Genomic DNA, 27,770 nt, shown 5'->3' with positions numbered 1-27,770 from the left:
AGGCATGAATTATATCTTTATTTCTGCGTTTTGTGTCAAGCCTGGAGGGTTGAAATATGATTGTCTGTGTTTGTTTGCTGGGGTGCTATCCTCAGATAATAGCATTGTTTGCTTTCGCTGTAAAGCCTTTTTGAAATCTGACACATTGGCTGGATTCACAACAAGAGTAGCTTTAATTTGGTGTATTGCATGTGGGATTTCATGAAAGTTTAATTTTATAGTAATTTATTTGAATTTGGCGCTCTGCATTTTCACTGGATGTTGGCCGGTATCCCAGAGAGGTTAAGTATCCATGGACCATTCCCACAAGTGGACATATTGTTTCAAATTCCCATTTGGGGATTTAGGAGTCGGCATCGTGTAATCCTTTATTCACTCTATGGTCTCTCTGCATGAAAAGGGGGAGAGAGTCTCCGCCAGGAATTTACGACCTGAGATAACAGAACCTGGGTGTAGGAGAGAGTGAGAGAGGCGGAAGCCACGATCTATACCCAGGAAGGGCCACGTCATGACAATTCTGTATGAAAACAGGTAAATATGTACTTGTCCATTACTTTTGTTGCAGCATTTCTTTCACAACAATACAGCAACTATTGTAAAGGTAAATGCAAGTCTGAAAATCACAATGTACCTTAAGATACAGTTGAAGTCGCAAGTTTACATACACTTAGGATGGAGTCATAAAACTCATTTTTCAACCACTCCACAAATTTCTTTAAAAAACTATAGTTTTGGCAAGTCGGTTAGGACATCTATTTTGTGCATGACATGACACAAGTAATTTTTCCAACAATTGTTTACAGACGGATTATTGAACTTATAATTCACTGTATCACATTCCAGTGGGTCAGGAGTTTACATACACTAAGTTGACTGTGCCTTTAAACAGCTTGGAAAATTCCAGAAAATGATGCCATAGCTTTAGAAGCTTCTCATAGGCTAATTGACATAATTTGAGTCAATTGGAGGTGTACCTGTGGATGTATTTCAAGGCCTACCTTCAAACTCAGTGCCTCTTTACTTGACATCATGGGAAAATCTAAAGAAATCAGCCAAGATCTCCCCAAAAAATATGTAGACCTCCACACGTCTGGTTCATCCTTGGGAGCAACTTCCAAATGCCTGAAGGTACCACATTCATCTGTACAAACAATAGTACGCAAGTATAAACACCATGGGTCCACGCAGCCGTCATATCGCTCAGGAAGGAGACACGTTCTGTCTCCTAGAGACTAACGTACTTTGGTGCGAAAAGTGCACATCAATCTCAGAACAACAGCAAAGGACCTTGTGAAGATGCTGGAGGAAACAGGTACAAAAGTATCTACAGTATATCCACAGTAAAACGAGTCCTATATCGACATAACCTGAAAGGCCGCTCAGCAAGGAAGAAGCCACTGCTCCAAAACCGCCATAAAAAAAGCCAGACTAAGGATTGCAACTGCACATGGGGACAAAGATCGTACATTTTGGAGAAATGTCCTCTGGTCTGATGAAACAAAAATAGAACTGTTTGGTCATATTGACCATTGTTATGTTTGGAGGAAAAGGGGGAGGTTTGCAAGCCGAAGAACACCATCCCAACCGTGAAGCACTGCTTTGCAGCAGGAGGGACTGGTGCACTTCACAAAATAGATGGGGTCATGAGGAAGGAAAATTATGTGGACATATTGAAGCAACATCTCACGACATCAGTCAGGAAGTTAAAGCTTGGTCGCAAATGGGTCTTCCAAATGGACAATGACCCCAAGCATACGTCCAAAGTTGTGGCAAAATGGCTTAAGGACAACAAAGTCAAGGTATTGGAGTGGCCATCACAAAGCCCTGACCTCAATCCTAAATAAAATATGTGGGCATAACTGAAAAAGCTTGTGCGAGCAAGGAGGCCTACAAACCTGACTAAGTTACATCAGCTCTGTCAGGAGGAATGGACCAAAATTCACCCAACTTATTGTGGAAGGCTACCTGAAACGTTTGACCCAAGTTAAATAATTTAAAGGCAATGCTACCAAATACTAATTGAGTGTATGTAAACTTCTGACCCACTGGGAATGTGATGAAAGAAATACAATCTGAAATAAATCATTCTCTCTACTATTATTCTGACATTTCACATTCTTAAAATAAAGTGGTGATCCTAACTGACCTAAAACAGGGATTTTTTACTTGGATTAAATGTAAAGAATTGTGAAACTGAGGTTAAATGTATTTGGCTACGGTGTATGTGAACTTCCGACTTCAACTGTATGTATGAGGAATATACAGTAATACTGCACAATTTGAATACAATATACTATATGTAACATGGTCTATTTGTGAATTCTACATGTCATATATAGGACTGCACAACGACCTCATGCTTGTGGCAGAGCAGCAGTATTCAGCCATCAGCAAGAACAAGAAATGTGCAACATGGTCATAGCCAACAATTCCATCAGGCTAGGAGAGATCCAAAGTGACAACAATATCTTCGCAAATATCAATTCAGTCAGCATTTCCACTATGGACAGAGTTTTGAAAAAAATCTAATGACTATGAAACATCTCTACAAGGTGCCATTTAAGAGGAATAGTGACAGAGTGAAGGAGCTGCGGTACCAGTATGTTCAGGTAAACCATTGGTGTGCACGTGGTATATTGTACAAGGAGTTTTACTGTACTTCAATGATGCCTGTATATACTTTTTTATAGTTGTAGATACCCATAAGAACAGAAAACATTTCTACTTCACTAAACTGTCTCATTTTAGAATAGGCTATGGAAAAAACTTTATATTTTGTTTCTGTGATACTATATAGAGAATAATGGAGCTGGAAGGACATGAAATGACCCACATTCTTATTTTTGTGGACGAGGCTGGGTTCAATCTGGCCAAAGTCAGAAGACGTGGCCGCAATCTCAATGGACACCGAGCCACAATTGGCACACCAGGCCAACGTGGGGGCAATATTTCAATGTGTGCTGCCATTTCTGAGAATGATGTGAGCACACATATTCCATTCATTGGGTCCTATAACCCCAAATGTCTCCTGGCCTTCCTAAATACACATTACAGAGACCTAATACCAGAACACCAAATGGGTTTGCTGCGCATGAAACGATAACAATGGAGTTCCTTCCACCATCCTCCCCATTCCTGAATCCGATAGAATAATTTTTTTCAGCATGGAGGTGGAAAGTATATGATTATCAGGCACAAGATCAGATGCCATGAATGCTGCTTGTGAGGACATCACATGCGGTCATTGCAGGGGATGTTTGCCAAACGCAAGGAGATTCCACCCCCCCGGTGCATCACAACGGAAAACATCAGTTGTGATGTTGATGAAAATTTCTGGCCAGACCAACAAGAGCAACAGGCTGTCCACCTGGCGGCAGGTAGCCTAGTGGTTAGAGCATTGGAATAGTAACCAAACGGTTGCAAGATCAAATCCCTGAGCTGACAAGGTAACAAAAAATGACATTCTGCCCCTGAACAAGGCATAAGAATTTGTTCTTAACTGACTTGCCTAGTTAAATAAAGGTAAAAAAGAAGATGGGAACTTGTACTGTGAGGCGGTAAAAAATAAAAAAATAAAATTGTTGCGTTTTTTTTGTTTGTTGCATGGATGTCATTTTGTGGCAGATTTTCTCTTCACTATATATGATTTTACATGGATGAAATATGTAAAAATGGACATGCAAATGTGAATTTTCTGTTTAAATGTAACACATTGCTACAAAAATACATTTACTGTATACATACAAATGTGCATATCCTTTTTCAGTATTGACTGAAATCCTTTTTCAGTATTTTCCCAGAATCCTTTTACCTACTGTTGAAATGGGTATCTACAAAGCTCAGTGTGATACACAATAGCATTCAGCTAGACAAAACTGGCCTTCTTGTATAGTACAGTAAGCAGTCGATGTCAACAAAAAAGTAGAACAAAACTGAAATGTGTATATAACAAACATTTCCAGGGTTGACTGCAATGGTGAAAAAACATCTAAACATGTTCACCAGTACGACTCACACGATGACAGAAGAAAAATTATTTTGGTGGCGTTAGCCAATTTACTGACACAATAACAAGGTTTTGAAGCATGAATTAAATGTTTTTGGTGAGTTACAATGCAATAGAGTTGTGATGTCCCATAAAAGTTGTGGCAATTGCACTTACAGTTTAGAGCATGTTACAGAAAATTGTATGTTACTGTTACAGAAAATTAGCCAAAGCGTTTGAGAAACTGTAGACAAAGCATTTATTTCAGTTAGAGGTGTTCTTTATTTAACTTCTGCTGTTATTTGCTGCTTGCAGTGGATGAGCTGATATCAGTTGATCGGGTTTTGTCAATTTGTTTTGAAACAGGGCCTCCAGAATATTCTCACTTCTTTCCCTCAGTTTACCCTCCAAACCCCCAACTATCTGAGATCTCTTTGACACTGGGTCAAAATCACTTCTTTCTAATGAAACATATTGGCCCATATTACAGTGACAGTGAGGGAGAAAACACGGTTTGCATACATCCCTTCCCTGAACTTGCACTGATGGTGATCTGACACTTTATTACACTTCTCCCACTCCCCTCTTGTTTCTCCGTCCCTGCCTTTTGATTCCCCCTCTTCTCCTGCATCACAGACAGAAGTCAGAGTGTGTATCTCGGCCAGGGACACGGCTGACATTTACCTTTTCAAATAAGATCAGCTGGGTATCAGTGCAAGAGCTGCCATCCTTCCAGCATTATTCTGTGGGGAAGACGTAATAGTCGACGTGATGGATTCTGCCTCTTGCTGAACCTCGCCTCTTAACTACAGTCCAACAGCCTCGTTCTGTGGCCGGCTCCACTTTCATATGTTGCGAACATGAATCGCTCTGCATTTTTTTCTTGTTTATCAGTATGATAAAGTCTCTCTCTAAGGGAGAGCGATAGTGAAAGGGGCGGTCATTTTGAAATCATTAATGTTTATGGTCATTTGAAGCTGCCAGCCGCAGTATTGGTTTCCTCATCATCTGTTAGAAATAGGGGATTATCAAAGCAGCTTCCTCTTTCAGTGGAATGTTGATCTGGACTGGAGTTGGTCTATACTGGAGTTGGTCTATACTGGAGTTGGACTATACTGGAGTTGGTCTATACTGGAGTTGGTCTTTACTGGAGTTGGTCTATACTGGAGTTGGACTATACTGGAGTTGGTCTATACTGGAGTTGGTCTATACTGGAGTTGGAATATACTCGAGTTGGACTATACTTTATTGATACATAATACTTTAATTTGTCGCAGTAGTGCAGGGTTGGTCTGTGCTAAAACTTCCAATCATATACTAAACCTGGGCGAATCTGCCTCATGTACTGTAGATTTGGACAGCTTGACAAATTGAACCAGCAAAGGTGTACTCTACATTATTGATTTTACTTTTCCAGAGCGTCAATTCCCGTATATCTAACCCGTAGTGTTATACTACACACCTGGGAGTAATTATCTACCTTTCCCTTGACATTAATAACCAAACACAATCAAATGCCAGGAGAATACTTTTTCATTTGCATTTTCATTTGCTCTCCGCTGCAATTCTTTTCCCACATATATTCCACTTAGACATACATTCAGTGCCAGTTTTATTTGGATGGGAAACTTTGATGCCCTTGAGGTTTAGAACCAACAGTATTTGTTTAATGTGGCCCGCAGATTGGCTCTTTCGGACAACATTAGTATTGTACTAATTGGAGTGTGAAATTATATGGAGTCGTCATTGCACAAAATGCCATTGCACAAATAGTGCGGAGGGAGGATCAAAGATGTATAGTTCAAAAGTGCTGCTATCACCAGAAAAAACCTTGATGTAATTTCCCATCCACCCCACCCCAGCTCTAGTCGTACCCCCCGTCCACTCCCCCACATTTCCCCTAATGATCGTAACTTGCCCAGGAGCCTATAAATCGGGTACAGTAGTGAAACTAAGTGTCAACTGATTATGCGGTCTCCACCTATCCTCTCTCAGGGAAAAACCTATCATATGTCCTAAGCAGTAGGGGCACAATGACGTTTCCATAAGCTTTTTATATATATTTTTTTACTAATGGCATCCTCGTGCCATTTTGTTGTCTTTGGCGTAATGTGGTAATTTAATTACTCTACCAGTTGACTAATGGTAATGGGTGACTGAAGTTGACAGGGCCCATTTTGGGTTGTGGTATAATGCTGTTGCTGTTAGTTCATTCCCTATGTGTTAGGAAATCCCATTGGAGGTTAATGGCAAGATGGTTGTCACGTTAACAACTGCATGTGCATTCATAACATGCATGTTGGGGTTTTAATATCTTGATGGTGCCACCACGGGGACATAAACCAATATGTCTGTATATACAAATATATAGTCCCAAGCTTACTTTAAAGCTGAACTCCCCATAAGGTGAAACAGTGTCACAGTTCACCCAGCACATTTGTTATTGCTTTTGTTTAGTTGAAGTAACAGAGGAGAGGAACATCCAGCATCGCAGTAAAAAAAAATCACAGTACATAATCTGCTGTTCTATTGTGCGTACAATGATGTCAGAAAAAAACAAAACAGTATTTGTTGCTTGAAGTAACTTTGATGTTGTAACATTGCAAAGTAACATGGCAGTTTCATCATTAAGGATTCCATCTTTAAATACAAACCTAATGTTTAGTAGTAGTCTATCATACAAAATACTATATAGCAACATCACCCTTTCAATATGGCATATTCCATGTACTTTTATGTTAGTATTGTATTGAGCATGGAAACAAACATTGTAGATAATGTTGCCAATATGTCATATTACAGCCTACTTTGTAGTATACTAGTTTGTGTGATGCAGGTAATTGTTGGAAGGAAATATCCTCTGAAACCCAACAGGATATGACATATTGTTCAACTGTACACTACACTTACCAAGCAAGGTGACCTGGAAGTATAAGAATAGTGTTTTTAAGAAACATCAGGGTGCATTTTGGATGGAGGGCAAATTAAAGAACCTTGGGCTGAATAATGAAAGAGGGAACAGTGCGTCTATTTAAGTCTTGTCGATGTCAGAAACGGGAGGTTTTAGAATGAAGAATCAGTATTGAGCAGCAGAAAGGTGTCAGCCGTGGATTACAATGACAAGAGACAATCCTGTAAGCGAAAGTACCTTTTACTTTTTGTCTCTCATCCTGAGTAAGGTGATAGATGGACCCCTATCGGGGGTAGATGGACTCCTATCATCCTCTCTCTGTTATTCAGATAAAGTCATGAATAGGAGTTGAGTGCGGCCCAGAGCAAACCATACACTTCAAGGGCATGTGAAAATGTCTGGAGGATAGTTTGGCTTCTCCTGGTTTCACAGAGATCATACTGAAGAGGTGTGGCCCACATCTGGACAAACCCGTCGTCAGTCTGTCAGGGTCTTAGGATTTGGAGGTATAATCAGTCTGGAGAGAGAGGCAGGCTGGGAAATGAGAAAATCACACTCTGATTGTTGAGGAAAATGGGCACAACTTTTGTGGCAGAACTAAGTTGTGTAAACGGAGGAGTCTCAGGGAGAGGTAAAATGTTGCTAATCACTAAGGTGTTATATCATCAAAATAACATATCTGGTCGTTCTCTTAACACTTTCTACCTCATTAACCTTGTCGATTAGGTTTCTCCAACATTTGTTACTTGCCATTGTTTTTGCTTTTCAAAACACACAGGAAACAAATAAATGTAACGAATGTTGGCTGTTGGCGCTTAGCAGAATGGATCATTTTTCTCCAATCCCTTCTCCCAGGGGGGCAGCTACCAAAAAACAAATCAGGAAATGGTAGGAATCAGCCTTGTTGAGCGTGCCACACAGTCCCTCCAGTCCTTCTATAAGCAAACACTCCTTGACTTAATCCACGCTAATGATGCAAATGTGTGCCGTTAAATATATTCCACACAGAATCGTATCGCCACTAGACGTTAACCCAAATGCAACGGAGGACATCCATCTCAAAGTATGCAGAGCGAGAAAATAAATGGAAAAAATACATTATTCAGGATGTTCTGTCCTCATTTGCATAACTTTGACTCTATAAAAATGCATTAGCATTTTCAATTCTGTGGTAATAGTTTCAGCTCTGGTCGTTGGAGGAGTCTCCTTCAGATAAGCTGGTTTAAATCAATCCTTGTCTAATAGGAGTCAGTGAATTTATAAATCCCAGAGTGCTTTCGCTTACAGGATTGTCTCTTGTCATTGTAATCCACGGCTGACACCTTTCTGCTGCTCAATACTGATTCTTCATTCTAAAACCTCCCGTTTCTGACATCGACAAGACTTAAATAGACGCACTATAGTACAGACAGAGAGAGCAGTAAACCATATTTCTGATTAAGGCGCTTGTGTTGTGTTAGCAGAAGTAACATCTGCCCCTTGTGTGTGCACCCAGTAAAAGTTTAGTATCCAACTGTGGTTGTATTATATAATGTGGTGCAGACCCTGCAATGGAACACACTGTTTGACAAAATGGCTTCCTTATGTCAGCAGTTTCACTCGTCCTCATAAATTGATCCTGGAAGGCGATGTTGATCTTGAGCCAAAATGGCCTCCACAGTCTCCAACACTGCAGTGCATAGGCTCACCAGCAAGGTGCTATGGAGTCAGACCCCAAAATGGTTCCTCCACAATAAAAACACACTCCTGTCTATTCATTTACTAACAGTGCTGATCTAAATCCAAAATGGCCTCCAACACCACCACAGTGGCTTCCTTCTCCCACCCACCTTAGACCTTGATGCGACTCTGCAAGGTATTGCTGGTACAGAGACATAATGGCTGCTCCTTCTCCTCCTCCACTGTGGTGCATTTCTCAGCTCAATACCCCTCCAGATGGCAGGTATCTTTATCCAACTCTGGTTGTATTATATTATTTGGTGCAGACTCTGCAATGGACCCCAACGTATGACAAAATGGCTTCATTATGTTAGCAGTTTCACTCCTCCGTATAAACTGATCCTCGAAGGTGATGTTGATCTTGAGTCAAAATGGCCTCCCCAGTCTCCACCACTGCAGTGCATAGGCCCACTATGTCATGACGCAACCAGCAAGGTGCTATGGAGTCAGACCCCAAAATGGTTCCTCCACAATAAAAACACACTCCTGTCTATTCATTTACTAACAGTGCTGATCTAAATCCAAAATGGCCTCCAACACCACCACAGTGCCTCCCCTACCTCACCCACCTTAGATCTGGATGCGACACTGCAAGTTATTTCTGAGCCAGAGAAAAAATTGATGCTTCTCCTCCTCCTTTTCCTCCTCCACCTCCTCCTCCTCCACTGTGGTGCATATTTCAGCTCAATGCCCCTCCAGATGGTAGGTATCTTTAGTGCTCAGCCCATTTGTCAGCTGAAGCTGCAACAAGTCGACTTCCCTTGTGGTTCACTGGACCCATTAGGTCCTCTCAGGACACCTTTAATGGACTTTAATTTGAAACACACTCATGATAATGCAGACCTCCGTTTTGCCTTGAACAATGGACTAATAAGTGTCCATATTGCCTTTAGCGGTGGACTAATAGTGTCATTTTCTCTGCGTTTACCTCATAGCACTTCACAGCGCAATTATGCCTAATTGGATAACAATGCAGACATACCGAGCCTAAGTACTTAGTTGGTATGAATAATTTGCATTGTTAATCACCACATGTTTTTTCAAAGTCTAGACATGTATAAGCAATATACTTCCTTACACATCCACACACATTATTCAAACACAACATGAACCTTTTTAAAATCTCTACACACCACTAAACTACACCTATAAAAGGTGGATGGGTTTCTAGGAGGAGGTTGTTGTTGACGAGTTTGCAGAGCGAATCCAACCAAGCGGAATAGATGACTGAGCTCAACTGCCATCATTCCTCCCCACCAGAGATTACACATTTGGTGACATTGTGAACCAAAGCAGTTGCAGCGCCATTTAAACGGCTACTATCATTTGTTATTTAACTGCGGTAGTGCAGATGTGTGCCCCATTAAGATCCATTGAGGGACGATGGTGGGTAATACGTCACCACAATGCGAGAGGGAATTGGTATTGGTTTTACAGTAAAGTGGTCTCCATTAGTGTATGAAGTTCATCTCATGAGATAATTGTTTTATTTGGCAAGTGTATACTACTAGCAACATGAGATTTTCACCTTACATGTTTAGCGATACGGTATGCTATATGAGAATACATGCTGTTGCCGTTGCATAGTGTTTAATTTTTATATGTGTCATAAAACTCTGAATATTATTACTTTCTAGATGAATTAATGCCGTGCTATAATATGTATTAGATGTCTTGAAGTCTAGAAGACTACGATTTAAACCTAATGCTACAGGTATTGACAGATCAGCCTACCACAATATGATTCCTGCAGTGACAGCATGGCATCTGTCAAAAGTTCATTACAGAGTATCCGCTCTAGTATACATCCCAAATGGCATCCTTTTCCCTATATGACTCTGGTTAAAAGGAGTGTCATTATTTTATTTTACTTAACAAGGCAAGTTAGTTAAGAACACATTCTTATTTACAATGACGGCCTACCCCGGCTAAACCGGACGACGCTGGGCCAATTTTGCACCTCACTACGGGACTCCCAATCATGGCCGGTTGTGATACAGCCTGGAATCAAACCAGTGTCTGTAGTGACACCTCTAGCACTGAGATGCAGTGCATTAAACCGCTGTGCCACTCGGGAGCCCAAAGCATATTGACAGGGGTGGGATTCGAACCCACGCCCCAGAAGAGACTGGAGGTTTAACCCAGCGCCTTAGACTGCTCAGCCAAGCTATCGCGTCATTAGGGACTGAACACGGTCTTATTTCTATAGAACATACAAGGGAGGGGTGACAAGTGACGCAGTAGATGTGCTCCGGATCAGAGACCTCTTATTCCCCAACACCCAGGCAGTTCAAACAATCCAGATGGTTAATTTGCATACACTTTCACATACTCCCCTCCATAGGATCGTCTCCAGCACCGCCGCGTTGCATTCTCCTGGCTCCATAAATTACAGAAAAAGTTGTCCTATCACTGTTATGTTTGTTCCTTATATAATGACAAACCGGGGCGTAGGTTTAACTACTTTTAACTTCTTATGGCTGCAAGCCCGACGTCGGTACACTTATGACAACAGCCAGCTCAAGTGCAGGGCGCGAAATTCAAAATATATATTTTTTAAATATTTAACTTTCACACATTAACAAGTCCAATACAGCATATGAAAGGTACACATCTTGTGAATCCAGCCAACATGTCCGATTTTTAAAATGTTTTACAGGGAAGACACAATATGTAAATCTATTAGCTAACCACGTTAGCAAAAGACACCACTTTTTTTACTCCACCAGTTTTTTACTCCATCAGTAGCTATCACAAATTCGACCAAATAAAGATATAAATAGCCACTAACCAAGAAACAACTTCATCAGATGACAGTCTGATAACATATTTATTGTATAGCATATGTTTTGTTAGAAAAATGTGCATATTTCAGGTATAAATCATAGTTTACATTGCAGCTACAATCAGAAATTGCACCGAAAGCAGCCATAAAACTTACAGACACCAACGTCAAATACCTAATTACTCATCATAAAACATTTCTGAAAAATACATAGTGTACAGCAAATGAAAGACAGGCATCTTGTGATTCCAGTCAATATTTCCGATTTATTAAGTGTTTTACAGCGAAAACAAAATGTAGCGTTATATTAGCTTAGCACAATAGCCAGAAACACTTGGGCGCCGACGACTAGTTCACATCTACGACAGATATATGAAATAGCATCATAAAATGTTTCTTACTTTTGCTGATCTTCCATCAGAATGTTGGACAAGGTGTCCTTTGTCCAGAACAGTCGTTGTTTGGATTTAGAACGGCAACTTTCCCTCTTCATTTAGCACGCGCACTAGCCAAGTGGCACGGATCTCTCCATCGTCAACAAAGTCAGAGAACGGAACACGGCAAAACTCCCGAAAAAATTTCAATAATCTGATTAAACTATATTGAAAAAACATACTTTACGATGATATGGTCACATGTATCAAATAAAATCAGAGCCGGAGATAGTAGTCGTCCATAACGGCAGCTAAACAGAAGGCAATCCCACTGTCCACCTCGCGCTCCCAAGAGTACCGGAAATGAGGGACACGTCATACAAAGAGCTTGTATTCCAATTCAGACCAAGATAAACACGAAATTTCTTCTCTCACAGCCTCTTGACATCCAGGGGAAGGTCTATGAAGTGCACGTATACTCTTACGTATCGTGCCCATGTATAGGCAGGAAGTAGAACAGAGCATCGATTTCAGACTTTCCACTTCCTGGTCAGGAAGTTTGTGCCAAATGAGTTCTGTTTGACTCACAGATATAATTCAAACGGTTTTAGAAACTAGAGAGTGTTTTCTATCCAATAGTAATAATAATATGCATATTGTACGAGCAAGAATTGAGTACGAGGCCGTTTGAAACGGGCACCTTTAATCAGAGCTACTCAATACTGCCCCTGCAGCCATAAAAAGTTAACTTCTTGTCAATAGGGGGAGCTGTTAGCACTATTTTTTTCTTGGTCTTCCCAAATTAAACTGCCTCGTACTCAATTCTTGCTCGTACAATATGCATATTATTATTACTATTGGATAGAAAACACTCTCTAGTTTCTAAAACCGTTTGAATTATGTCTGTAAGTGAAACAGAACTCGACTTAGAGCAATTTGTACTCTTGGATTGAGCAGACCTTTCTGTACAATTCTGATAACTCCATGAAAGACATAACTCTACCATTCCAATTTACAATATACCCTTTTCAAACATCTTTCCCATAAATACAGGTATTTTATCAACCAGCACATTTGAGTTCAGCCCTAATATTTGTTGTAATATTTGTCCTATCTTTTCAGGGGGATGAAATTGAAATTGTAGCCAGCTCTGCAATGCTTGTTTGAAAAAGAGAGATACTTTGAAAAAGTATCATTTTCAATTAATCGAAAATGAGACATGGCAATCTGCACAAAGGCAAAAAGACAATTTTTAAACAATGGGTGTGCTTTTCTTAGTAATCTACCTGAGAACCATTTAGGGTTCAAATAAAACTTTTGAATGAGTGAAGCTTTTAGAGAGAGGTTTAGTGCTTTTATATTTAATAATCTCAACCCACCCAATTCATATTCATTATATAGATAGGCACGTTTTATTTTATCTGGTTTAGCGTCCCAGATAAAGTGAAATATTTTTTGCTCATATGATTTGAAAAACGAATCATCAGGAGTAGGCAGCGCCATAAGTAAGTGCCCAAACTGAGATATGACTAAGGAGTTAATCAGGGCAATTTTTCCATAAATAGACAGGTATTTAACTCTCCATGGTTGCAGGATCTTGTCTATTTACAAGTTTTCTATTGAAATTCATTGTGGAGAGCTAATTTATATATTTTGTGATATGAATACCGAGTATGTCTACTTCACCATCAGCCCATTTTATAGGTAAACTGCAGAGTAATGTAAAAGTTGTATTTTTTAAGGATCCAATACTTAATATTGTACACTTATCATAATTAGGTTTTAGTCCAGAGAGTACAGAAAAGTTATCTAGATCTTCAATGAGACATTGCAGGGATCTAGCTTGCAGACTTAATATAAAACCATCGGCATACATTTGTTTGAACTACTCCTATAGAAATGGCAGTCTGTCAGATACTCAGCAGGAAGGTCTGATTTCTTTATTATTAAAACAAGATCCAGATGGAAAATATAAAGACCCAGTCTATCTAAAAAACTGGAGGCCCTTTACACTTCAATGTTGTGATGCAAAAGTACTAGCAAAATGCATAGCACTCAGAATTAAAAGGGTTTTACCAAGTATTGTTCATCCTGATCAGACAGGTTTTTTACATGGACGATACATTGGAGAAAATATACGACAACTAATAGAAATAGTAGAACATCATGAAACATATAAGAAGCCAGGAATGGTATTTATAGCGGATTTTGAAAAGGCATTTGATAAAGTAAGACTGGATTTTATTTATAAATGCCTGGATTTTTTCAATTTCGGTAATTCTCTTAAAAAACGGGTCAAAATAATGTATAGCAACCCCAGGTGTAAAATAGTAAATAACGGCTACTTCTCCAAGTTTTGAATTGTCAAGAGGAGTTAAACAAGGGTGTCCGCTGTCACCATATCTATTTGTTATGGCCATCGAAATTGTAATTATTAAAATTAGATCCAATAACAACATTAGAGGATTAGAAATCCAAGGCTAAAAACAAAGGTGTCCATGTATCTGGATTCTCATTGGACAATCATTCAGTGGCTTAGACATGATTGACACCAATGGTTTGTGGTCGGTTTCTACTTCAAAGTCTCGTCCGTAGACGTATTGGTGAAACCTTTCGCAAGCGTATGTGCTTGCCAGTAGTTCTTCTCTATTTGTGCATACCTTGTCTCTGCGCCTGTCAAGGCTCTGGACGCATGTGTCGTCATGCTGTTGAAGAACTGCTCCCAGGCCAAACTGTGACGCATCTGCAGAAATCATTGTGCTTTTCTCTGGATCATAGAACCTGAGCACTGGCTCTTCTGTGATTGTCTTCTTTAGATTTTTGAAGCAGTTTTCCTGTCCATGCGACCATTCCCATTCATTTTTCTGTTCCAGAAGACATCTGAGTGGAGCGGGCTGTGCTGACAGTTGAGGTATGAACTTTGCAATGAAGCGTCTAACATTTTCCTTGTTCTTCGGGCGCTCCATGTTGTTGATGGCTGATGTTTTCCAAGATGTTTCCAAGAAAACAAAGAATACTAAGGCCAGGGCGTGACAGTACCCCCCCCCCCAAAGGTGCGGACTCCGGCCGCAAAACCTAACACAGAAGGGGAGGGTCCGGGGTGGGCCTTCCTATGGCGGCGGCTCGGGTGCGGGACGTGACCCCCACTCCACCATTGTCAATACCAGCTTTGGTGTCTCTGGTAGATCCTGGCTGACTGGCGGCTCTGGTAGATCCTGGCTGACTGGCGGCTCTGGAAGATCCTGGCTGGCTGGCGGCTCTGGCAGATCCTGGCTGACTGGCGGCTCTGGCAGATCCTGTCTGACTGGCGGCTCTGGCAGATCCTGGCTGACTGGCGGCTCTGGAAGATCCTGGCTGGTTGGCGGCTCTGGCAGATCCTGGCTGACTGGCGGCTCTAGCGGCTCCTGACTGACGAACGGCTCTGACGGCTCGGGACAGACGGATGGCTCAGATGGCGCTGGGCAGACGGATGGCTCAGATGTCGCTGGGCAGACGGATGGCTCAGATGGCCCTGGGCAGACGGATGGCTCAGATGGCGCTGGGCAGACGGATGGCTCAGATGGCGCTGGGCAGACGGATGGCTCAGATGGCGATGGGCAGACGGATGGCTCAGACGGCGCTGGGCAGACGGATGGCTCAGACGGCGCTGGGCAGACGAGCAGTGCAGGCGGCGTTGGGCAGACGGCCGACTCTGACCTGCTGAGGCGCACAGTAGGCCTGGTGCGTGGTGCCGGAACTGGTGATACCGGACTGGAGACACGCACCTCAAGGCTAGTGCGGGGAGCAGGAACAGGGCACACTGAATTCTCGAGGCGCACTATAGGCCTGGTGCGTGGTACCGGAACTGGTGGTACCGGGCTGAGGGCACGCACCTCAGGGCGAGTGCGGGGAGAAGGAACAGTGCGTACAGGGCTCCGGAGACGCACAGGAGGCTTGGTGCGTGGTACCGGAACTGGAGGTACCGGGCTGGGGACACGCACCTGAAGGCTAGTGCGGGGAGAAGGAACAGGGCATGCTGGACCCTGGAGACGCACATTAGGCCTAGTGCGTGGTGCCGGCACTGGTGGTACCGGGCTGGGGACACGCATCTCAGGGCTAGTGCGGGGAGCAGCAACAGGACGCACAGGACTCTGGAGACGTACAGGAGGCTTGGTGCGTGGTGCCGGAACTGGTGGTACCGGGCTGGAGACACGCACCATAGGGCGAGTGCGTGGAGGAGGAACAGGGCTCTGGAGACACACTGGAAGCCTGGTGCGTGGTGTAGGCACTGGTGGTACTGGGCTGGGGCGGGGAGGTGGCGCCGGAAATACCGGACCGTGCAGGCGTACTGGCTCCCTTGAGCACTGAGCCTGCCCAACCTTACCTGGTTGTATGCTCCCCGTAGCCCGACCAGTGCGGGGAGGTGGAATAACCCGCACTGGGCTGTGTAGGCGAACCGGGGACACCATGCGTAAGGCTGGTGCCATGTATGCTGGCCCGAGGAGACGAACTGGAGGCCAGATGCGTTGGGCCGGCTTCATGACATCCGGCTCAATACTCAATCTAGCCCTGCCAGTGCGGGGAGGTGGAATAACCCACACCGGGCTATGCACACGTACAGGAGACACCGTGCGCTCTACCGCATAACACGGTGTCTCCCCGTACTTTCGCGCTCCACGGTAAGCTCGGGGAGTTGGCGCAGGTCTCCTACCTGACTTCGCCACACTCCCTTGTAGCCCCCCCCCAAGATATTTTTGGGTTTGACTCTCGGGCTTCCAGCCTTGCTTCCGTGCTGCCTCCTCATATCGCCTCCTCTCGGCTTTAGCTGCCTCCAGCTCTTCACGAGGGAGGCGATATTCTCCCGGTTGAGCCCAAGGTCCCTTACCTTCCAGTATCTCCTCCCAAGTCCAAGAATCCTTTATGCGCTGCTCCTGCTGCTGCTTAACACGCAGCTTGGTCCCGGTTTGGTGGGTAATTCTGTCACGATCGTCTTGAGGATAATGAGTGGACCAAGGCGCAGCGTGTGAAAAATACATCTCTTTTATTTGAGACGAGTGAAACACGAAACGAACACTTATAACAAAACGAAACAAAACAACAAACGACCGTGAAGCTACAAACGTAAGTGCAATACAAAAGCTACAAACGTTCTACATAGACAATTACCCACAAAACCCAATGCCTATGGCTGCCTTAAATATGGCTCTCAATCAGAGACAATGAACCACAGCTGCCTCTAATTGAGAACCAATCTAGGCAGCCATAGACATACAAACACCTAGACAAGACACTGACCCATTTAACATACAAACCCCTAGACAATCCAAAAACACATACATTCCCCATGTCACACCCTGACCTAACTAAAATAATAAAGAAAACAAAGAATACTAAGGCCAGGGCGTGACACTCTCATACTATAACTTTGAAATACAATTTGATTCCTTCTATACTTGATCTGCTACTGTATGAAGTTAATCAAATAAGTAGAGTTGATTGCTGCCCTGTAGCACACTGTAAATGAAGCCTCCTGTTAGTAATTGGAAGCACAAGTCAAACACATTCTGCCATCTGCCTTATAAATGACTGCCACTTTAGCCAAGGGCTCATACAGAGCTCACAGTAGGCTAAACATCCACAAGACCCAGACCCAGACAGAATCCAGATATGATGGACAGAATGACAGTCATCCTAGTCATCAGCTCATATCCACTACCATAATGAACAGGTAGTGATAGTACAGTGTGCACAAGCATGTGTTGGTGATATCATGTACTGTATCTATGTACAGCTACTAAAAGAGACCATGTTGAAGGGATGGCTTTCAAGATTGACCACATACTGTATACAGTAGTCCAGCTTCTATAAAGGTTCTGGCCAAGACACTGTCAGACTGACCAAGACACTGTCAGACTGGCCACGACACTGTCAGACTGGCCAATGTAACAGTATAACTTTAAACCGTCCCCTCGCCCCGACACGGGCGCGAACCAGGGACCCTCTGCACACATCAACAACTGACACTCACGAAGCATCGTTACCCATCGCTCCACAAAAGCCGCGGCCCTTGCAGAGCAAGGGGCAACACTACTTCTAGGTTTCAGAGCAAGTGACGTAACTGATTGAAACGCTACTAGCGCGTACCCGCTAACTAGCTAGCCATTTCACATCCGTTACACCAAGACACTGTCAGACTGGCCTGGACACTGTCAGACTGGCCTGGACTTGTTAGACTGGCCAAGACACTGTCAGACTGGCCAAGACACTGTCAGACTGGCCAAGACACTGTCAGACTGGCCAAGACACTGTCAGACTGGTCAATATAGACTCAGTGTGCTAAATGGTAATGCACTTTGCCTTGTGGAGACATGACTTACAGCTTGCGATGTATCAGTCACAGTAAAATGCTCACATTCTCAGGATGCCCGCTCTTTGGGGCCCCAATGCACCATATGCGTAAGCGATAATGTTTGTGCTCTTATAATGTTCTGCGGAATCCACATTAGACTAAATTATTCTTTAGATGAAGACACAACACATGCTGTGTGACGCCCTCCGTGCCCTCATGCGACGTGAAGTTTTCTTTTTGTAGATTATCAGACATTTTCGTTAGTCCACTCGACATATTCTCAAATGCTTACATGGATTACCTACCTAGCTTAGGCACAACAATCATGACTCACTTTTTCCATCTCTCTTTCCTGGTCAACCACATGTTCTACTTTTAAAATTATCCATTTGATGTCAGCGTTTTGCCTTCTAAAGTACATAGCTGTCACGCACGCTCCCGCTCTCCTTCTCCGGTGCTCGAGGGCGCTTGGCTGCCTTTCATTACGCACACCTGTCACCATCATTATGCGCATCAGCACTAATTGGACTCACCTGGACTCCTTCACGTATTGATTGCCTTCCCTGTATCTGTTTGTTTCCTCTGTTTCATCCCGGTGTCAGCATTATTGTTGTTTCCGCTTCCACTGTCCAGACGCTGTCCGTATTCTGTTCCTGTCCGTGGTTATTAAATGTTCACTTCCTGTACCTGCTTCTCGCCTCCAGCGTCGATCCACCATCAACATGAATAGATGAGTGGAACCAACAACTGTTATCCTCAATCCTTCACCCACCATTTAGAGAAGTTTCCCTGGAAACTCTTGCTCTCTCAGTCTCTTGGCTGTCGCCGGGCAGAACTCATCAGAGGCTCTACATCTGGTGTGTGTTTTTATTTATCGACACGAGTGGGAAACTATGAAGCTCACTTTCTAACAGCTCTGAGCTTTAGAATTTAAAATTTCACTGGCCTGATGAATGAGTGCTACTTCAGCTCACACAGTGGCATTATGTCACTGTCCAGAGTGATGAGAGACTAGCCTGGCCTAACTACCTGCTCCACCTGGCTGCCACCATAGACTCCTATTGGGAGGAACATGGCTCCGTCTGCCTGCCACATGCAGGATCCCATGAGGTGGAAGATGGGTTGGGACTGCTATTTAATTACTGAGGTTTTAGCTATAGGATCAGATCTGGTACCAAGCCAGTGATAAATAACAGTATGATTATGATGATGACAGTTTAGTTACTAATGTGTGTCTGGATAACAATTTGTTTGCATATGGCAAGGTGCATCTGGTGTTTGATGATTGTTGACCTTTGTGATAGTTAGACCTTCTGTGTGTCTATACCAATATGTTTGTAGCACATATGTTAATTAAGGTGCATCTGGTATTTCATGATTGTTAGCCTATGAGCCAACACTGATAAAATACACTGCCAACAACAAATACTATGGATCTAGTTTAGCTAAACATGATAATACAGTAGCTAACTGAGTTACTGTACATGTTTTTTTATTTAGCAAACAATTTAACTTATGTTGCAGCTGTTGACTGTAATTACTACGTTCTCTGAAGTTAGATGAATTTGCTACCGTCGAGAAATGGCAAAGGAGGTTCGTAGCATCTTAATTGAGGAGGACTGGCTCGTGGTAGTGGCTGGAGCGGAATCAGTGGAATGGTATCAAATACAACAAACACAAGGTTTACATCTGTTTGATGCCATTCCATTTACTCAGTTCCAGCCATTATTTTGAGCCGTCCTCCCCTCAGCAGCCTCCACTGAGAAATGTGTGTCCTTTCATTCGAGGTAAATGTCAGATTTCCGCACTGATAAAAGGTAGAACATTAGCAGGAAGTTTGACTGGGGCCACCGACTCTGTCTGTAGGACTAAAATAACAATATAGACAGCTAGCAGGAAGCAACATCAGTAGCGTCAATCAGTGTAATGGATCAAAATACACCTTGTCATTATGCACCCAGGAAGTGGGAAATGTAATTAGACCAATGAAATTAGGCCATGAGCAGTACTACGCCTGATCTTCAACAGGACAATATATTTCTTTTTAGACACTGTTGATAAATCGTTACTGGAGAATTGAAAACAAGTGGAGACTTTGGACGAGGTGGATATGGTATAATAAGGCAGTTTATTCAAAGGTTTAGATATCTGGCAAATCGTGCTGCACGGCCCCGTTCTGTCTGACTCGTATGGAATCGTCGGAAAAGAGGCCCTAAACATATTGTGCAGATTATATATGCAGTAAATGACGTAGGTTGAATCTGGTAGTCTGGCCTTCTGATTGGTCGATCTGGGTCGTGGGTAGTCCTGTTCGGGCCTGGTGTCGACGTTCCATTGGCTCTTAACATAGTTCTTTGTCTTGAGTCACAACCTTGGAAAGAATGTGTATGCCTAATGTTGTTTCAGGGGCCTGTTCTGAGTGGGGTGTGTGAGTGTCTGTGGTTAGTATCTAATGAGACCAGCATGTGTCTAAAGAGAAAGAGAGGGTGGGTGCATTTTGTACAAAGGATAGCTTATGTTGAGAAGTTGTTATAACAAGTTTCCAGTATCTATTACAATTTCTTACAACACGTATATCCATAATTTACAGTAGCATTCTGGATTTGTATTCTTCTTCTGATATATAGGGTTTGGAGTAAAATGTTTTCCCAACCTATTGTTTCCATTTGTTTGATGCATAATTTGATATATAAGCACTCCACTTAATTTGGTCACCGGGAATCCACCAAAGGTTTTGCTGTTCCAGGAAAAGCTAATCATAATGTTAAACCTATTTTTCACCAAACATATTGGACTTAAAGCACTTAATCTATATATATAGTTCTAATTTAAATTTGGAAAAAGAAACAGGGTAACACTTGTTAAGTTCTGAACAAGCAGAGTAAAAACTCACTGACAACTAGAAAAAGCTCATTGACAACTAGAAAAAGCTCAAACCAAGTTTATTCACCCACTGGGTCATACACCTGCAAAGCACATATGTATAATTTTCTAATAGGCGTGGTCAGCTACTTACATATCTAGACAACCTTACATCTCTGTTTCTAGGCAGGAATTGAATTGGTTCCTCTCACTGGGGTAGTCACAGCCCTGCCTGTTACTAAAAGCTTTGTGGGTGTGAACGTGTATGAGTGAGATAGCACTGCAAAATGAGAGACGTGGTGATGGGCCTCTCTGGCCCCCCTTCCAGAGGTTACTTCTCACTTCATCTGTTGATTTGACCTCGAGACGCATTCCTCACTCCTCCCTAGTTCCGCATCCGGCCTGCCTTATCAGAGATTAACAATTGCCTTTCGTCTTCCTCCTCAGAAACATGGAACAGAATATGACGTTTCTACTTTCAGTAACTTTACATATTCCTAGTTCTTATACCCTTCATTGACCCCAACACATCCATTCCTTATACATGTAAAGTAATCAATGAGTTACAGTCTGGTAACATGAATCAGTACATTTCAAGATAGAATCAAACACACTTTACTTGACAATCAGTGTCATAACATGTTATTACACGGTCATAAACATGTCACAATATGTCATGACCATGACACTGGGTGTCAAGTAAAGTGTTACTGGAAACGGACTATATGATAGGGACTATATGTAATTTGGGAGCCTATATGTTAACATGAATGGTCTGAGTTATAATAATGATGGCGGTTTACTGCTATGTCAGCCTATCTAGAGTGTCACGCTTTATTGCCCTGGGTACGCTCTTCCCTACCATTATTCTGCCATGACTCAAGCCCACTGTCACTTTACTTCCTGTCTTGTGATAAGTAGACTAATATGTTCTCTATCTGTTCTTCTTCAGAGTTGTACGCCTGCCTGGACTTTGGGAGAAAATGGCAGCTGGATCATGAGCATGTGAACAGGTTCTACTCGTGAGTCATACGCTTGTCTTCTTTCTTCTCATCATCCTTCGCTTCCTCTCGTCCTCTCTGTTGTCCTGATCTTTTCCTTTGTTTACTCAGACTCTCCTCACAAATTGTTTTGGAGCATCACTAGCAGTGTGGAGCATCACTAGCAATCATTACTTTTTCATTGTGTGTTATCCATGCATACTGTCTATACATAAATAGGAAGATACAGTATAACAAGTCTTGCCCGGTGGTATGAGTAATAGATCACCCAGGAAGTCCCTGTTGTCTCTCATCTAATCACAGCAGCCCTCATCCCCACAACAGCCATCCACAGTGGCCCTCCCCATTCTGAGGAAGTGCACACTCATCACAAATATAGCTCGTTGCTTTCCTTCCTAGAGATGTAGGGGATGGTGTGTGTGTGTGTGTGTGTGTGTGTGTGTGTCGAGCTTCCGCAAGCTATGTCCATAGTAATTTGCATGAATTCGGGGTCTGCTTTTCATCACATAACCTAAATAATTTTCTCAATCCATCCTTGTTCCAACCCCATCAAGGACTTTAAACTCTGACCGTCAAAATTAGTACCCTGGGCAACCTCAAGCCAGGCTTACAGACAATGAGTTTATCAGTCTCACTCCACCAGGAATGACATACATCACACTATAGGAATGCCACATCTGTCCAAGGTATTTCACTCTACCCAATAAAATGACATAATACAGTGATATACAGTACAGTGACTTGTATTATGTGGCACAGCCTTGCCGTTATACAGTGCCTGACTAAATAAATACCATATTTAGGTTGCTGCCTATTCACGCTTTTGTGACAGATACCACTTTTTGGTAGAATAACAAACCTACAGCGTCTGGGTGTTGCTGTGGGGTAGCTAAGGGTAATGTGACAATTTGTGACACATCTCTGGGGAGAATGTCCTCACAAGGAAAGGCATTGCTATTTTATTGCCATCATTGTTGAGACAATGCTGAAATTAGACATCACAAGACGAGACCCAAATGCAGACACAGGAGGCAGATGGTTGGAGTCTTACAATGTATATTAATCCAAAGGGGTAGGCAAGAGAATGGTCGTGGACAGGCGACAGGTCAAAACCAGATCAGAGTCCAGAAGGTACAGAGTGGTACAGAGACAGGCTTGTGGTCAAGGCAGGCAGAATGGTCAGGCAGGCAGGTAAAAAGTCCAGAAACAGGCAGGGTTCAAAACCGGGAGGACTAGAAAAAGGACAATGCAAAAAGCAGGAGAACTAGAAAAAACGCTGGTTGACTTGGAAATATACAAGACGAACTGGCAAGAGAAACACAGGGATAAATACACTGGGGAAAATAAGCGACACCTGAAGGGGGTGGAGACAATCACAAGGACAGGTAAAACAGATCAGGGCGTGACAATATCTGGAGTGGAATATCCCTGCGGAGACTCATCTCCCTCTGTTTGTTGTCTTCCCTCTTTCTCTTCCCTCCTCTCCTCTTTTTTCCTCCTCTTCACTTCACCCAATCTTCTCCCATCCTGTTTTTCCCTCCTCCTCTTCATCCTTCCTTCTCTCTTCTTCTTTAATCCAGGTCTGTATCTGGTTCACATGGAGGCACACCCCCCTAATGGACGTGAGTAGCACTACACACACACACACCTCTCTCTCTCTCTGTCACACACACAGCAGAGAAACACCCCCACATTCGCAGTCCAATTATCAGCTCTCTAACGATAGAAGAGAGTGAGAGTCTGTCAAGGAATAAATTCCACCCTGGGTTTAGAGCGTCGTGTCCCAGGGGAGAGACAGTGGATTTACCCCACTGATAAATGCAGTGCATGACACTTGATTAATATGGCCTTTCCCTCTCATCCCTCTCACCCTGGGAGTGTCAGCTCTATAACTCGCCACGGTAACGCCACCCAAGGTCCTCCATAGGTGAAATTGTGAGATTGTTTATTCTAGCTATCTGCTGCTGCTGTTGGTAGAGCCCCGGAATCAGAGACAGTTTAGTTTCTGTACACAGAGAATGATCATAGTTGATCATGTTGAATAGTGACAAACCTACAACTTTACATACTGTATGTATGAAACAAGTACCATTATAGAATGGAAATCACAACATACTGGTGGAAAAGTATTAAGACCCCTTGACCTTTTCCACATTTTGTTACGTTACAGTCTTATTCTAAAAGGGATTGAATTATCAATCCAGTATCAACAACAAAAAAACTACAGATATCACATTTATATCAGTATTCAGAACCTTTAATGAGTACTTTGTTGAAGCACCTTTAGCATTGATTACAGCCTCGAGTCTTCTGGGGTATGCCACCATAAGCTTGGCACACCTGTATTTGGAGAGTTTTTCCCATTCTTCTCTGCAGATCGTCTCATGCTCTGTCATGTTGGTTGGGGATAATCTCTGCACAGCTATTTTCAGGTCTCTCTAGAGATGTTTGATCGGGTTCAAGTCCGGGCTCTGGCTGGTCCACTCAAGAACATTCAGAGACTTGTCCCAAAGCCACTCCTGCGTTGTTTTGGCTGTGTGGTTAAGAATGTTGTCCTGTTGGAAGGTGAACCTTTGCCCCAGTCTGATGTCCTGAGCGCTCTGGAGCAGATTTCATCAAAGATCTCTCTGTACTTTACTCCATTCATCTTCCTCTCGATCCTGACTAGTCTTCTAGTCCCTATCGCTGAAAAACATTCCCACAGCGTGATAGTGCCACCACGATGTTTCACCGTAAGGATGGTGCCAGGTTCCTCCAGACGTTACATTTGGCATTCAGGCCAAAAAGTTCAATCTTGGTTTCATCAGACCTGAGAATCTTGTTTCTCAGAATCTTGTTTTTTTGCAGTCCTATAGATGCCTTTTGGAAAACTCCAAGCGGGCTGTCATGTGCCTTTTACTGAGGAGTGGCTTCCGTCTGGCCACTCTACAATAAAGGCCTGATTTGTGGAGTGCTGCAGAGATGTTTGTCCTTCTGGAAGGTTCTCCCATCTCCACTGAGGAACTCTGGAGCTCTGTCAGAGTGACCATCGGATTCTTGGTCACCTCCCTGACCGAGGCCCTTCTCCCCCGATTGCTCAATTAGGCCGGGTGGCCAGCTCTAGGAAGAGTATTGGTTATTCCAAACTTCTTCCATTTAAGAATGATTGATGCCACTGTGATCTTGGGGACCTTCAATTCTGCATTACCCTTCCCCAGATCTGTGCCTCCACACAATCCTGTCTCGACGCTCTACAGACAATTCCTTCGACCTCATGGCTTGTTTTTTTGCTCTGACATGCACTGTCAGCTGTGGGACCTTATATAGACAGGTTTGTGCCTTTCCAAATCATGTCCAATCAATTGAATTTACCACAGGTAGGAACATCAATGCAAACAGGATGCACCTGAGCTAAATTTGTATTTTTACAGCAAAGGGTCTGAATACTTATGTAATTAAGGCATTTCTGTTGAGTATTTTTAATACATGTTTGTTTTGTTGTTATAGGGTATTGTGTGTAGATTAATGAGGGAGAAAACCAATTTTAGACTAAGACTGTAACGTAACAAAATGTGGAAAAAGTAAAGTGGTCTGAATACTTTTTCAATGCACTGTAGCTTGTTTTTGGTCACAGGTTCAGGAATGGCTGAAGAATTGCAACATTTACCTGGATCTAACTCTGAAGATAGCACTGCTGGGTGATATTATTAAATATATATATATATATAAAATCAGTACACTGTCACAAGTTTAACACTATCTCCTCTATTGCATGTCAATCACAAACCATACAAAAGTTCCCTCAAGTTCAATTCATACAGACATACAGCCTTGGTTTCCAGGCATCCTCACCTTCCCAGGAATAGGGGGCATGATCCACAGCTGTATTAATCCAGATATACAGTAATCTCGATTTCCTCATCTTGCAGGTATTCAGTAATTAACATGCCAGGCTCCAACGTGCTCAGAGCCCAACAGAAACTACCCCTTCCCTGGATACATCGACATCAGCTGACTGGTGGTCCAAGATGACTATATGTTTATTCAGGTAATGCTCTGTCTGAGGAGAATATATTGTATGTAGACCATGATGCATTGCATAGGATGTGCATCGTTAGCCTTGAACGATATGTGCATGTGTTATGTATTACGCACAACTTGGTTTGTCTAGGACTGGGAGAGGATTTGCATATTTTACAACACCACATGCAACCACTAGTTGATCCTCAAGTGTGAGGAAATGGTATGATAGAGCGATTCAACTGTAATTCATGAAACATTATAATATTTAGGATTCATTGTGATGTTGACACATTGTATTAACGGCAGCATGTTCTTGATTAGAATAGATTTGGGGACCATTGAAAGACGCAACGTTTTTTAATTGTTCATTTTGCAATCTGAATATGTAAATGGTTTCATGTCATTCTCGCCTCTGAACCGTCACCAGTTGTTATGCTGCATGGGTATTTTATTTCTAGCTATTTCCATCATTTCTATTGTCAAAAAAAACAATAGAGACACATGCTGTATGAAGAAAAGGCACCTCGCATGACATATGTAAAATTTGCAAACCTTTCGTTTGAACCTTCATTCGAGAGTCTGCATTTGCACACTATTCTGGTTCAGATGTGAAACTTAGGGAGTTTTATATTCTTCCACACCAGTCTCCTAGTATGTCATATTAATCTTAATTTGTGAGAGAGAGAGAGAGACATCTGAAATGGTAATGTGCTTAATTCTAAGTAGAGCTAGTGCAGTTTTGGGGTTATTTCGCTCCAGCTATCTACATAGTATTTAGTTTGACATTGTGCAAATGAGGATGCATGAATTTAAAGTAAATAGGAATAATTATCCCGCCAATCGAGTCCAGTATAAATAACTTTTCCATCCAAATTGAACTCCAAAGGCCTACCTAGTTGTTTGAAGTGGAGAGTTGTGCATGTATTTCTATTAGAATATTAATTTGGGCCAGAAGTTTTTCTAGGTCAGGTCACATGGTCAAGTAAAGCTCCTTGTCCTAACTATTTCAATTAGATCCAGGAGTTTTCCCTTGAGCGTGTGGCTTGACCGGGAAACTCTAGCCTCTAGTAGCCTATGTCAGGGGTTCAAGAAGAACTCCTAGCCCTACATATGATCCCTTGGGAAAACATATAGTTATAGCCAACACAGGGCCAAAACCTCTTCAAAGTCAGGAAAAATTCTGGCCTTACAAATGTTTGGAATCATCCTGCCAGAATACGGCCTGAGAGAAGGAGAGGACGAGAGAGAGTGACGTATGACGTAAAGGTAACGTAAGGGTAATGGCGGACTGAAGGGATTTATGTAGAGCACCTTAAGATAAAACATAATATTCGAAATATCTGCTAAATTAGACTAAAATATTAGCACTACTTAATCTGGTGAGTGATAACCTTCAATCTGGACAATAACACAAAACAAATCCTAAAACTAGAGACATTTATCGACAAATATTACGAAAACAGGCAACAACCAAACATGACGGAGAGTAAGACAGGGGAACCGATTACAAAACGAAAACGTGACTCTTCTACAGACACTGATGATTTAATATTCTCACCACCCGGAATGGTAAAGGTCGAAACCGATCTGTTAAAATCAATAAATGACAAACTGGGTATACTTGAATTAGTTAGTAAGGATATAAAAGAGTTGAAGGCAAGCCTAGAGATGAGTGATGAAAAAGCTGCGACATTGGAGAAGCAAACACACGCGCTAAAAGGGACAGTCAATAAGATTGAAACCGAAATGAATGGAATTAAAAAGGAGAACACCGTTCTGAAGGAAACCTTACTAGACATACAA

At 42.5% G+C, this 27,770-nt stretch overlaps 1 pseudogene; it reads left to right on the top strand.

Moving 5' to 3' along the window:
* The window catches only part of LOC120023107, a 212,886-nt pseudogene that overhangs the window by 24,025 nt on the left and 161,091 nt on the right, over window positions 1-27,770 (top strand).

The sequence above is a fragment of the Salvelinus namaycush genome, chromosome 2 (assembly GCF_016432855.1).
Source record: "Salvelinus namaycush isolate Seneca chromosome 2, SaNama_1.0, whole genome shotgun sequence".
Classification (NCBI taxonomy): domain Eukaryota; kingdom Metazoa; phylum Chordata; class Actinopteri; order Salmoniformes; family Salmonidae; genus Salvelinus; species Salvelinus namaycush.
The sequence above is the reverse complement of the archived record's forward strand: the minus strand, read 5'-3'. Positions and strand labels throughout refer to the sequence as shown.